The sequence below is a fragment of the Carassius carassius genome, chromosome 8, assembly GCF_963082965.1.
Source record: "Carassius carassius chromosome 8, fCarCar2.1, whole genome shotgun sequence".
NCBI classification, from domain to species: Eukaryota; Metazoa; Chordata; class Actinopteri; order Cypriniformes; family Cyprinidae; genus Carassius; species Carassius carassius.
Genome location: NC_081762.1, coordinates 33086806 through 33100013, shown reverse-complemented (window position 1 = coordinate 33100013; position 13208 = coordinate 33086806). Strand labels below are relative to the sequence as shown.

Here is a 13208-nt window from a genome sequence, read left to right as displayed (position 1 = left end):
ACCACACCCATTGGTTCCTGACACACCCACTGCCCCTGTTGTGTCTCAGATGTTTCTGGTGCCCTGCCTATTTTGCAACCAGTTTGCGCAGGACAATGTCTGAAGTACTTTTCGGCAGCTTTTAGTCCAAAAAAATTAACTAACGTAGAGAGTGTGGCCGCATTGCATCGATGCTCAGTCTGTCTATTTAGGGCAGTGGTTTTCAAACCTGTCCTGGAGGCACCCCTGCCCTGCACATTTTTATTGTCTCCCTTATTAGACACACCCAAATCAGGTCTTGCAGTCTCTACTAATGAGCTGATGATTTGAAACCGGCTAGAGAAGGCAGCTCGAGGGGGGTGGAAGTCGGAAGAAAAATTTTAGAATGAGGCCTAGAGAAAACACTTGTACTGTACTCAGGGCACTAAGGGGAATCCATTTTTGTAAATTTTATGCCATAATACTGTAGAAATATGCATAGAAAAAATGTTGGATTTTGGTTAATTTCACCACATGAGGTGAATGTTAACCAAAATGTCACACATTTTGCCAAGCTGTAACTCCACCAAAACGGGGCCAAACTGCACCAAATTCGGGACAAAGTCACACCAGTGGGCCCTCTATCCGACGACACAGGCCCATGTCCCTATGACCCCGGGGGTCCGAGTTACGGCCCCCCAAAATGTGGAATTATATCCGTTATAACTAAGGAACCGGACCACCCAGGAACTCGAGGGTGGTCGCAAACGGTAGGCCCCTCGACCCTCTAGGGATCCCCCGAATTTCAGCCTTGGGGTCCACCGCTTCGCGGAGATATTAGCAAAATAATAGTACCATCCACCCCCCTCGCACCTACTCATCCATGCCGGCCAGGGTGCACCCTCCCCGGCTAGAGAAGGCAGCTCGAGGGGGGTGGAAGTCGGAAGAAAATTTTTATGATGAGGCCTAGAGAAAACACTTGTACTGTACAAAGGGCATTCAGAGGAATCCATTTTTGCAAGTTTTATCCCAAAATACTGAAGAATTTGCATAAAAACGAGCGTAGAATTTTGGTACACTTGTGCACCACATGTGGTGCGTGTCTCACTGTTCATTAAATAGCAACTGTATTTAACTTTATTTATTTCAAATGTGTGCCATATTATTAAAGAAAACACCTCTACTGTACGCAGGGCACTCAGAGGAATCAATTTTTGTAAATTTTATCCCATTATACTGAAGAAATATGCATAGAAAAAATGTTGGATTTTGGTTAATTTCACCACGTGGTGAATGTTAACCAAAATGTCACACATTTTGCCAAGCTGTAACTCCGCCAAAACGGGGCCAAGCTGCACCAAAATCGGGACAAAGTCAGACCAGGGGGCCCTCTATACGACGACACCAGCCCCAAGTCCCTATGACCCCGGGGGTCCGAGTTATGGCCCCCCAAAATTTGGAATTTGAACCATTATAACTCAGGAACCGGACCACCCAGGAACTCGTGGATGGTCGCATACGGTAGGCCCCTCGCCCTCTAGGGATCCCCCGAATATCCCATAATAATGTAAAAATATTCATAGAAAAAATGTTGGATATTGGTTAATTTCACCAGAAGAAGAAGGCTCATTGGTCTAGGGGTATGATTCTCGCTTTGGGTGCGAGAGGTCCCGGGTTCAAATCCCGGACGAGCCCTTGTTCAGGTTAAAACGTGAAGCTTTATTGTCTCATTGCATTCGCAAACATTATCGCAGGTTTTTGCTAATCAGGCAGACACGGATGGCTAAGCCAGGCCGGTTAGCTCAGCTGGTTAGAGCGTGGTGCTAATAACGCCAAGGTCGCGGGTTCGATCCCCGTACTGGCCAGCTGTTTTTATTGTCTGGGGGCTCATCTCTGCTGTGCTCTTCAGCTCCGACAAAGAGTAGGGTGATCTCACTGAAATCCCTGCTTGCTAAGCAGAGGTTTGTTGTAGCCTAAATAGCTCAGTTGGGAGAGCGTTAGACTGAAGATCTAAAGGTCCCTGGTTTGATCCCGGGATTCGGCAACATCTCCCACACTTTTCCCTTTTTTGAGGCGGGCCATTGACCAAAAATCACTGGGTTCCAACCTCTCTGTATAACTGCTTCCCCACAGCCAGAGAGCTATCTGTTTCCAAGTTGGCCTCCAACCAAGCAGTTTTGGTTCCATGGTGTAATGGTCAGCACTCTGGGCTTTGAATCCAGCGATCTGAGTTCGAATCTCGGTGGAGCCTGTGTGCTTTCTTGCCGCAGGAAAAGATAAAACAGCACTAGTTTGGCGATGGTGCCAGTGTTTGTGGCCCTGTGAGCAACAGCTGCACCAGTTAAGGTTCCATGGTGTAATGGTTAGCACTCTGGACTCTGAATCCAGTGATCTAAGTTTAAATCTCGGTGGGACCTATTTTGCCACCAGTTTGCGCAGGACAATGTCTGAAATACTTTTCGGCACCTTTTAGTTCAAAAAAATTAACTAACGTAGAGAGTGTGGCCGCATTGCATCAATGCTTAGTCTGTCTCTTTAGGGCAGTGGTTCTCAAACCTGTCCTGGAGGCACATTTTTATTGTCTCCCTTATTAGACACACCCAAATCAGGTCTTGCAGTCTCTACTAATGAGCTGATGATTTGAAACAGGTGTGTTAGATGAGGGGAAATGCGAAATGTGCAGGGCAGGGATGCCTCCAGGACAGGATTGAAAACCACTGATCTAGGGATGTGTGAGTAAAAGGGCAGGAGCCAACTTGGAGAATGCAGGCATCGATCCCGCCACCTCTCGCTTGCGCCCACTGCTTCCCACCGACTGAGCCTAAGTAAGCACAAAGTAAGCCCACATGAGCCAATCGCGTTTCGCCTGTGGCTTACTTTTGACCAATCGCGTTTCGCCTGTGGCTTACTTTTGACCAATCGCGTTTCGCCTGTGGCTTACTTTTGAACAATCGCGTTTCTCTTCCGTGGCTTACTTTTGATCAATCGCGTTTCTCTCCTGTGGCCTCCTTTTGACCAATCGCCGTTGTTGTCATCTTTGTTAAAGGTAAGGCTATTACTTCATTCATTGAAAACTGGTCATTATTTGTTCATATACAGTGTGTATTTTTGGAAAATGAATCGTGTCAGTATAGCTAGCTAGCATGTACAGTTCATGCTTTCTTCAGTACCTGTGAACCTGTAACTTTTCACATTATCAGATAAGTTAAATTTATCGACCGTCAGCTAATTAAGCTATGCTACTGTCAACAATGATGTGTTTATGGTCTAAGAAATCATGGTTTCTGGGCCCTATGAATGAAAATAATGATTAAACTATTTACATTTATATTTGGTATTAACACATAATAACACACACACATTTTAATTGTAAAAATCGTTACCAAATTGTTGTGGAGATATGGAAAACTGCATTTACCAAGAAATAATTGATATTTTCTAAAATAATGTAATAATAATGACTTTTTTTATAAAAAAAACATTGAGAGTCTTAACTAAAGACAAACAAAAAAAGGCCAAATGTATCCATATGGGCCAAAGTATGTGGGAATAGTGCTCATTTTAGTTTAGGTAGACCAGAAAGTTAAAAACACAGAAAAATGGCTGAGATTTTAAGAGGTAAAAGCACCTGGTGTAACCCTGGGGTAAGATGACAACATTTGAAGTATGATATGTTTAATGTAATATTTTGTAGCCTGGTGTGTGTGTAATCATGGTTTAAGATGACAGCATTGAAAATAAAAGGAAATTTCAGACTTCATATTGACGTTACATATTTTATATGTCAGGGATTCCTGTCCTTTGTAGAAAACTCATCTTCAGGACAGTTTATGTAATGGCCATGTTTATTACCACAGTAATATAGTTTATGCGTAGCTTGTTAAATTATTGTTAAACAGTTAACATACAGGTGTCTTTTAGATTGCAAAAGGTAGTAGTCTTTTTCTGATTTTCATTTCAGAAAATGTATGCATATCCCTCTTTTCAACGGCAATCGGCAACATCAAGCCGACTCCTCATGGCACCTTCGGTGGAGGCGAGGCGCCTTGAAAATGTGGAGTCTGGAAGGGCCAAACCTAAGGAGGAGGTGCTGTCAGAGGCCAGTACTTTTGTCAGCACAAACGGTGGAGACCCCAGTGACCAGTTTTTAGTACTGGCTCACTGCAAACTTCAGTTTGGGAAGTACCAGGGCCAGAGATTTAGATGGCTCCTGGAAAACTCTCTGGGGTATGCCGTGTATTAGGTGCTCAGCATTTCCAATGAGACGGCGCAGACAACACCCCTGTCAGAAAATAAACAACTGTTCCTACAGTACACTTCTCAAATTAGAGAGATGGCAGAAGAAGTGGAGAAGTATCAGAGGAAGCAGGAAATGCAGGCAGAAGCCCGGGCAACTGGAGACCAGGGCTGCTTGATGGTGGAGTTTGGTGACTTCCAGGGCCGGTCCATGAAAGATGTTTATGAGGACCAGAGCAAGGAGGCTCAAGCCCTCATCAGGTACCTCGTTAAGGCAGATGCCAGGCCCAAAACCAACATGGCCATTTTCAAGACATATGTCCTGAAAAGACGGGCTTCTGCTGTGGGCACCAGCGTACGTCAGCCTGCACCTCACGCTGCAACCTCCAGTGTTTCTGCAACCACTGCACCTCCACCTGCAGCTATCCAAACTGGTGTACAGAAGACCGCAACTGTGAAAGCGCTGTTGGCACGTGGCAAAAATTTGTCGCCTTCACAGCTGGCGAAAAAACTCACGTCACCAGTTAAAGCCTGTGAGTAGGAGTGTTAATATAGAATTTTACCTACAGCATTTCTACATATATTAATTTATCATTATGGCAAACTTGTCAACTTGCCGTTTCCAGATCCATTATTGCAGTCCACTTTACCTCCTCCAGCAGCAGAACCCCCAGCCAAACATTTGCCCCCCATGCAGCTTTTCGCTACTGGTAAGTAAGCACCATCTTACATATGTTTGTCTCTGTGTATTGTTCACAATGATAGTTTTAACATTTGTGCTCCAGGCAAGTCCGTTCCCACTGCTGAAGATGACGATGAGGAGCTGGTATTTGCTGCATCACAATGTGAAGCACAGCTAAATACAGGTGTGGCATATGACACAAATGCACATATTACAAGAATGTTTTGTGAAAACACACTGAGAAGCGTTATTTCTTGGGGGAAAATAATCAACATTTTAAAATATGTTTTGTTTACAATACAGAATTATATCATATCATGCCTCAAGCGGGATGCTTTCTTTGTGTGCACTTCTTCAAAACCGTAAGGATGTTCCAAGGTGTCAGTGTATTTATTTGCATTTCCGAACTTACCCGTTGTTAGATAATCACCAGATAACTTTTTCACACCGCTTGCTCTTCTCACACACTCTTCAGCTCTCCCTGAGCAGACAGGATGGTGGAGATTCATTGTTCTAATGATTAGAGGAACAGTTTTTCCTTACTCTATCTGTGTGTATGCTTCATGTCCGTGGGCTTCGTTGCTTTACACTTAATTCATCACACCACATTTTCCTTCCTCCATTCCATCTGATCCTCATTCTCCTTAAATTAATATAGTGTATGCTGTGTTCTTTGCTTCCTTAACACTAGTACCACTTTCTTCACTCTCGTTCCTAAATATAACATAATAATTATGAATACTTGTCCAAAAATTGTGCTTTGCAGGCTGTTTGTGCGCTGCATTTATGGCATATTACTATCAAATGCAACAGTCATCCTTATTGATTTTTTTTTACTATTCACTCAGAGGACTGTGCTGGTCCATCTCCATCAGTGGAAACTGCCAAGGCACCAGCTCCTTCACATCACCAGCCACCAGCTGAGCTTCCAAGTCACTGGAAAGATCAACTTCCACCTTTCCAGCATGAGTGGATCCGGAACACACTATTTAAGGCCAACCCACGAACCGGCAAGTCAGAACTAGTGTCCCAGCTGAAACTTTGGTGGTATCCTCCTCAGCCCCCTTTAATAAACACTCAGCCCCCTGCCTCACCTGACATCTTCTTCTGTCGGCCCCTTTTCTTATGGATGCCGCTGAAGATGTGGTTATTTCCTCTTGTCTGTGTTCGCCCAGACTGTGGTAAGCACAGACTAACAGCGGCAGGAATTTACCGTACCGTGCGTAAGGTCTTGGACATCGACGGGTGGTATGACCTTGCCACTGAGTATCTGGAGTGCAAACGCTGCAAAAAGAAATATCCTGCCTGGTCTGAGGACATCCTAGGACAGCTGGATATGGGCCACTGCAGTCAGTTTCCAGCTTTGCTGAGATACAGGTAATTCATAATGACAATCATTCATTATTAGGTGCTTTTATATGGGTTATTTTTTACCAACTAAAGCATTTGCATGATTATACTGTTGTTTCCTTAGATACTCATGTGACAACCGGGTGCTGAGGATGATGAGGGAGAGGACACTGGGCAACAGTGTGACTCAGCTTTACAGGAAGCTGATGGAACAGCACAGTGAGGCATGGACACAGCGTGTCTTGCAGTACCTGACTGCCTGCGAATCATTCACAAGGTCCTCCCTTGTGCAGCCTCCTGTGTTTGCTGATCCTCCACTTTTACCTGCCCTGCCTAAACCTAAGTGGCTGTTAGCCGTGTATGCCAGGGATGTTCTGGGGCGACTGCACGAGGTCAAGGCCAAATTAACATCTGTCTTTGGCTGTGTTCTCAAGATGGATTCGACAAAAAAGGTATCAAAGCCCTGTTTATATCCAGAAATTTGCCAGATATGGATATGTGTGTGATGTGCGTACATAAAGAGCACATCTTTTATTTTTCCCAATAGGTCACAAAGAAACTTGCCGGTGCTGCTTCAGGAACAGCTGCCTGGTGCACAAATGTCGGAAATGAACACGGCCAGGTCCTTGTCTCTGTGCTGACAGCTGCCGAGGGACATGGACTGGACTCCATGGCAGCTGGTCTGATGAAACGCTACCGAGAGGCAGGAGAGGCAGCCCCAAAAGTGATGTACGTGGACAGGGACTGCTGCAGTCAGTATGGCCAATCGCGGGTGAAGATCATGTTTTCGGAGTGGGATGAGCTTGTAGTGCGCCTCGACATCTGGCACTTCATGCGGCGATTTGCTGCAGGTGTCACGACAGAGGCTCATCCACTCTACGGGATCTTCATGGCACGTCTGTCCACGTGCATCTTTCAGTGGGATCCAGAGGATGTGGCTGCTCTTCGCTCTGCAAAAGAGAGTGACCTGGCGGCAAAGAAGACTGGCCACATCTCAGAAAAGGCGGTCAGTGCTCGCATTACCCGGAGGGAGTTGGCACTGCACTGCCGGAGGAGGACCAGGGGGGTGGAGGAGACCGCCAGATTGATTGGGTCACTGATTGATCAGTTTGACAGTGCGGATGGGAAGGACACCCTGGGAGTTCCTCTGCTGGACCACGAACGGATCCAGCAGATATGGAAGGAACAGCGCAAGCACGTCCAGTGTATACAAGACCCAGAGGACTTTCCGCTGTACATGAAGACAGGGACACTGAAGAAAGGCAGCGTGGAGCTGTGCTGCTAAAGGTGTGCTCGTGGCTCTACCTCCTTGGAGTCGTTCCACCTCCACCTGAACCGTTTTATTCCAGGTATTACATGCACATGGATTATTATTTTTCTGTAGAAAATATAAGCACTGTAACTGCTTCCATCACTGTAAAGTAATGCCGCATTAATAAATGTCACACTCTACATTACAATTACTTTTTAATGTCATTAGCATTGACAAAGCTGTCTTGACTAACAAGTCACTAGTAATACAGGAATAAGTGACAATCATTTTTAATTTAGTTACACAACTCTATTAAATGTAGTATACAAGTTACTTCAGAGCACCTTATGTGTAGTACATATATTGTACATATGTGACATATAAAACCCTTTTTTATATATTTTTTAATATTATTTAACTTTTAGGAACCAGTGCCAGCGATGCGCATTTTCAGGCCTATCTCCTTGAGGGCTTGATGCGTTGGAATGATGACCGAATGGAAGATGCCATAAAACGGGCGTCCTCCATTCGGACATATGGCAGTGCCATGAGAGAGGCTGTGGACCGGCTTAGCCGAACAGTCTTTGGGAAGCCCTGGGATGAGCGCTATCGCCCTCCTGGAGCATATACAGGTAAGAAATTTAATTTGTTCTTTTGCAATATTCTATTAAGTTATCTATTTAGCCTCCAATGTACTTGATAAATTATTAAGAGCACTTTTTTTCTTTTTTTATTATTTTATTATTGTAGGTGAATTGCTGGGAATCGAGTACCTTTACAGCCAGACTGGCAAAACACTGACTCCAGTGCTCCAGAACCCAGAGGAGGAAGACTGGCTGGTGGAGGAGGTTGATGATCAGGACCTGCTAGATGAGGGGTTTGAGCAAGAGAGCATGGAGGACATCACAGTTCCAGTGCTGTATGAGGATGACCCCTGCCGTGATCTCAGAAACAGCCCCTCATCTTTGCCTCTGCCTCAGTCCCCAGCATCACTGGCTGAGCCGTCCACATCATCTGGAGGAGAGGGACAGCATCTCGCCCCTGCCTCTTCAGTGCTGTCACAGCCATCTGACACTGGAAGCAGTGTCTCCGGCAAGGCTCAGGTAAGACACTCTAAGGGCTTTATTTTGTTTCAGTCTCGTTTTATTCCAAATACACTACAAGCAAGGTGTTTTTTTTTAAGCCTGCATTTATTTGATTCAAAATACAACAAAAGCAGTAATATTTTGAAATATTTTTACTATTTAAAATAACTGCTATCCATTTGAATATATTTAAAAAAGTAATTCAGTCTTGTGATTTCAATGCTGAATTTAACATCATTACTCAGGGCACACGATTCTTCAGAAATCATTCCAATTTGCTGCTAAAAAAACCGGGTGCCGGGTGCTATATTATTATTATTATTAGGTTAAAAATAGCTTCTAGAGATTTTTTGTTTAGGTTTCTTTGATGAATAGAAAGTTCAGTATATATTGTAACATTATAAATGTCTTTATCATCTATTTAATGCGTCCTTGCTAAATAAAAGTATTAATTTCTATAATTTAATACTAAATATATAATGATTTAAATGTTCTGACTCCACACTTTTGGATGGTATAGTGTATAATGTTAAAAAAGCTTTTTATTACAGATAAACTCTTATCTTGGATCCTTCTATTCATCAAAGAATCTTGAACAAAATGTACACAACTGTTCTAAATATTGATAATAATATCAATAAAAAAAAGGTTTCTAGAACAACAAATCAGGATATCTGAATGATTTCTGAAGATCATGTGACACTGAAGACTGGAGGAATGATGGTGAAAATACAGCTGTGCATCACAGAAATAACTTACACTTTAAACTATATTCAAATAGAAAGCATTTTTATTTTAAATAGTAAAATTATTTCACAATATAATGGCTTTTGTTGTATTTGAATAAAATAAATGCAGGCTTGTTGAGCAGAATTCTTTAAAAAATGTAAAAAAATATTTCTGTTCAAAGGCTTTTGACTGAAAGTGTATATTAACACTAATCTGCATTTACTAGGGAGCAGTCATTGGACCTGATGGCATCGCTGGGTGGGACAAGGTCCAGGATCTGGCTGGTTTCCTGGTGGGTCTTCGTGAGGCTCCTTACCTCACCGACCTGCAGGTGACAGAGGCCATCCAGCTGTGGACAGCTCTCCCTGACGTTGATAAACAGCGGGTCAACTATCAGCCTCGACATCAGCCTCAGCTGACACATGGGCGCTTTAAGGCACCGAAGCTTTCCGGAGTCACACCGGGTGTGGAGAGTGTGAAACGGTGTCTGATTGGACATCCTGGGGGTCCAGCACAGTGGCCCAGCACCAGCCGCTTGGTTGAGGCCATTTGTATGAAGCTGTGTGCTTTACACAAGTCACCGACCAAGAAGGCTGGAGTTTGCACCCCCAGGTGGTCTAAAATCCTTTCAGATTACCACCACATCCGAGACCTGGTGCTTAACAGTCGAAGGCTGATGGATGAAACAATGATCCAGCTGTTTGAGCTGAACCAGAGGACACTCATTCAGTGGTAAGCAAGGCACATTATTTGGTTCCAGGGAACTGAATACTTCTGTACACACACACACACACACACACACACATATATATATATATATATATATTACAAGTAATTTACTTTCAGGTTTCAACGGCAGCAGAAGAATCAGGAAATGAGTGTCCTCGCCCAGGGACTGACTCCATCTGACCCAATTGATGTGGCTGATACGCAGCTTCCTCTGCCGAGGGAAAAAATGGATGACGTGCCATCAACATCAGGCCCAAAACATCAATTTATCCTTCCGCCAAATCGAGAAGGACAGGCTCCAATTCTGCGACCGGGTCGCCGGCCCACTTCTGCCAAATAGGAGTGCCCTATCGCACCCGTCCCCACAGCAGCAGGAGTTGTGCAGCCCATTTCAGCACCTGGGTCACTGTTAGGCACACTAGTCCTTAACCCAGACATGACTGTGTCGATGGTGATTCCATCTTCTGGTGCTTTGACATCCGGTCCAGGCCCAGCTCCGCCTGCTCCAGCGCCTGCTCCAGCGCTGCTGCTTCTGTGTCCCGTTACACCCAGAGGAACAGGTATAACTGCTTCCCCAGTGGCCAGCTGGTTTTATTGTCTGGGGGCTCATCTCTGCTCTTCAGCTACGACAAAGAGTAGGGTGATCTCACTGAAATCACTGCTTGATAAGCAGAGGTTTGTTGTAGCCGAAATAGCTCAGTTGAGAGAACGTTAGACTGAAGATCTAAAGGTCCCTGGTTCGATCCCGGGTTTCGGCAACATCTCCCACACTTTTCCCTTTTTTGAGGCGTGCCATTTACCAAAAATCACTGGGTTCCAACCTCTCTGTATAACTGCTTCCCCACAGCCAGAGAGCTATCTGTTTCCAAGTTGGCCTCCAACCAAGTAGTTTCGGTTCCATGGTGTAATTGTCAGCACTCTGTGCTTTGAATCCAGTGATCTGAGTTCGAATCTCAGTGGAGCCTGTGTGCTTTCTTGCCGCAGGAAAAGATAAAACAGCACTGGCTTGGCAATGGTGCCAGTGTTTGTGGCCCTGTGAGCAACAGCTGCTCCAGTTAAGGTTCCATGGTGTAGTGGTTAGCACTCTGGACTCTGAATCCAGTGATCTGAGTTCAAATCTCGGTGGGACCTAGTTTGCGCAGGACAATGTCTGAAATACTTTTTTCGGCACCTTTTAGTCCAAAAAAATTAACTAACGTAGAGAGTGTGGCCGCATTGCATCGATGCTCAGTCTGTTTATTTAGGGCAGTGGTTCTCAAACCTGTCCTGGAGGCACCCCTGCCCTGCACATTTTTATTGTCTCCCTTATTAGACACACCCAAATAAGGTCTCGCGGTCTCTATTAATGAACTGATGATTTGAAACAGGTGTGTTAGATGAGGGAAACATTCAAAATGTGAAGGGCAGGGGTGCCTCCAGGACAGGTTTGAAAACCACTGCTTTAGGGAACTGTGCGTAAAATGGCACTGTTTTGCAACCAATTTGCACAGGACCATGTCTGAAATACTTTTTGGCAGCTGTGAGCCCAAAAAAAGCTAACGTGGGAGTGTGGCAGCATTGCGTCAACGCTCAGTCGGTCTCTTTAGGGCAATGGTTTTCAAACCTTTCCTGGAGGCACCCCTGCCCTGAACATTTTGTATGTCTCCCTTATTAGACACACCCAAATCAGGTCTTGCAGTCTCTACTAATGAGCTGATGATTTGAAACAGGTGTGTTAGATGAGGGGGAATGCGAATTGTGCAGGGCAGGGATGCCTCCAGGACAGGAGGGCAGGAGCCAACTTGGAGAATGCAGGCATCGATCCCGCTACCTCTCGCATGCTAAGTGAGCGCTCTACCATTTGAGCTAATTCCCCTCATTAGAATCAGCTCATTAGAATCAGCTCATTAGAATCAGCTCATTAGAAGTGAGCTCCTAGTGATTGACATGGTCCCTACACAGTGTTCATTGCTCCCCACTCCCTGAGCAGGGGAATTCCGTCAAAGTATACTTCACTTTGGAACATTGGTTCACGGATGTGTGTTGCGCAACTTCTTCACACATGGAGAAGTTTGACATCATTTACCTCTGTGTACCTCGATACACCACTGTATTACTCACTATAATTTAACGTATATATACGCTTTGAACTTGAATCACGGAGGGATGTCATGTGATGTCCAGTTCTCAGGGCACTTACGTTCGAATGGAACAAATGTCTGAAGCTATACGAGAAACTTACAAAATGTAAAGAGCAGGGGGCGCGAGGACTGGAATTGAGACCCGCTGGTCTAAGTGACATCTGACCGTTTCAGCTGTCCTCCCTAACATCCCTCTACATGTTAGATACAGCCCCATTTTTAGGTCAATTAAGAGGCCAACTTGCATTCGTTAGCCTTTCACACTGTCTCGAGGACTTTGATTGCTTCCACGTTAGTTCATGTTCCTTCTTTTGTTGATGGTGAAATAGCTCTTTTTTCCTGGCTTTGGGCAAGAAGGCTCGTTGGTCTAGGGGTATGATTCTCGCTTTGGGTGCGAGAGGTCCCGGGTTCAAATCCCGGATGAGCCCTAGTTTAGGTTAAAACGTGAAGCTTTATTGTCTCACTTTTCCCTTTTTTGAGGCGGGCCATTGACTAAAAATCACTGGGTTCCAACCTCTCTATATAACTGTTCCCCACAGCCAGAGAGCTATCTGTTTCCAAGTTGGCCTCCAACCAAGCAGTTTCGGTTCCATGGTCTAATGGCCCTGTGAGCAACAGCTGCTCCAGTTAAGGTTCCATGGTGTAATGGTTAGCACTCTGGACTCTGAATCCAGTGATCTGAGTTCAAGTCTCGGTGGGACCTATTTTGCCACCAGTTTGCGCAGGACAATGTCTGAAATACTTTTCGGCACCTTTTAGTCCAAAAAAATTAACTAACGTAGAGAGTGTGGCCGCATTGCATCGATGCTCAGTCTGTCTCTTTAGGGCAGTGGTTCTCAAACCTGTCCTGGAGGCACCCCTGCCCTGCACATTTTTATTGTCTCCCTTATTAGACACACCCAAATAAGGTCTCGCGGTCTCTACTAATGAGCTGATGATTTGAAACAGGTGTGTTAGATGAGGGAAACATTCAAAATGTGAAGGGCAGGGGTGCCTCCAGGACAGGTTTGAAAACCACTGTTTTAGGGAACTGTGCGTAATATGGCACTGTTTTGCAACCAATTTGC

At 44.8% G+C, this 13208-nt stretch overlaps 7 non-coding genes across 7 annotated transcripts; all 7 read left to right on the top strand.

Moving 5' to 3' along the window:
- Positions 1-1581: 1581 nt before the first annotated feature.
- trnap-ugg (transfer RNA proline (anticodon UGG)) lies at positions 1582-1653 on the top strand. Its single transcript has one exon. It is a non-coding gene; the product is annotated as a tRNA-Pro (tRNA).
- Positions 1654-1749: 96 nt separating this feature from the next.
- On the top strand, positions 1750-1823 carry trnai-aau (transfer RNA isoleucine (anticodon AAU)). Its single transcript has one exon. It is a non-coding gene; the product is annotated as a tRNA-Ile (tRNA).
- Positions 1824-2137: 314 nt separating this feature from the next.
- On the top strand, positions 2138-2209 carry trnaq-uug (transfer RNA glutamine (anticodon UUG)). The gene has a single exon. It is a non-coding gene; the product is annotated as a tRNA-Gln (tRNA).
- Positions 2210-10706: 8497 nt separating this feature from the next.
- trnaf-gaa (transfer RNA phenylalanine (anticodon GAA)) lies at positions 10707-10779 on the top strand. The gene has a single exon. It is a non-coding gene; the product is annotated as a tRNA-Phe (tRNA).
- Positions 10780-11080: 301 nt separating this feature from the next.
- On the top strand, positions 11081-11152 carry trnaq-cug (transfer RNA glutamine (anticodon CUG)). The gene has a single exon. It is a non-coding gene; the product is annotated as a tRNA-Gln (tRNA).
- A 1345-nt stretch (positions 11153-12497) lies between these two features.
- On the top strand, positions 12498-12569 carry trnap-ugg (transfer RNA proline (anticodon UGG)). Its single transcript has one exon. It is a non-coding gene; the product is annotated as a tRNA-Pro (tRNA).
- A 203-nt stretch (positions 12570-12772) lies between these two features.
- On the top strand, positions 12773-12844 carry trnaq-cug (transfer RNA glutamine (anticodon CUG)). Its single transcript has one exon. It is a non-coding gene; the product is annotated as a tRNA-Gln (tRNA).
- Positions 12845-13208: the final 364 nt, after the last annotated feature.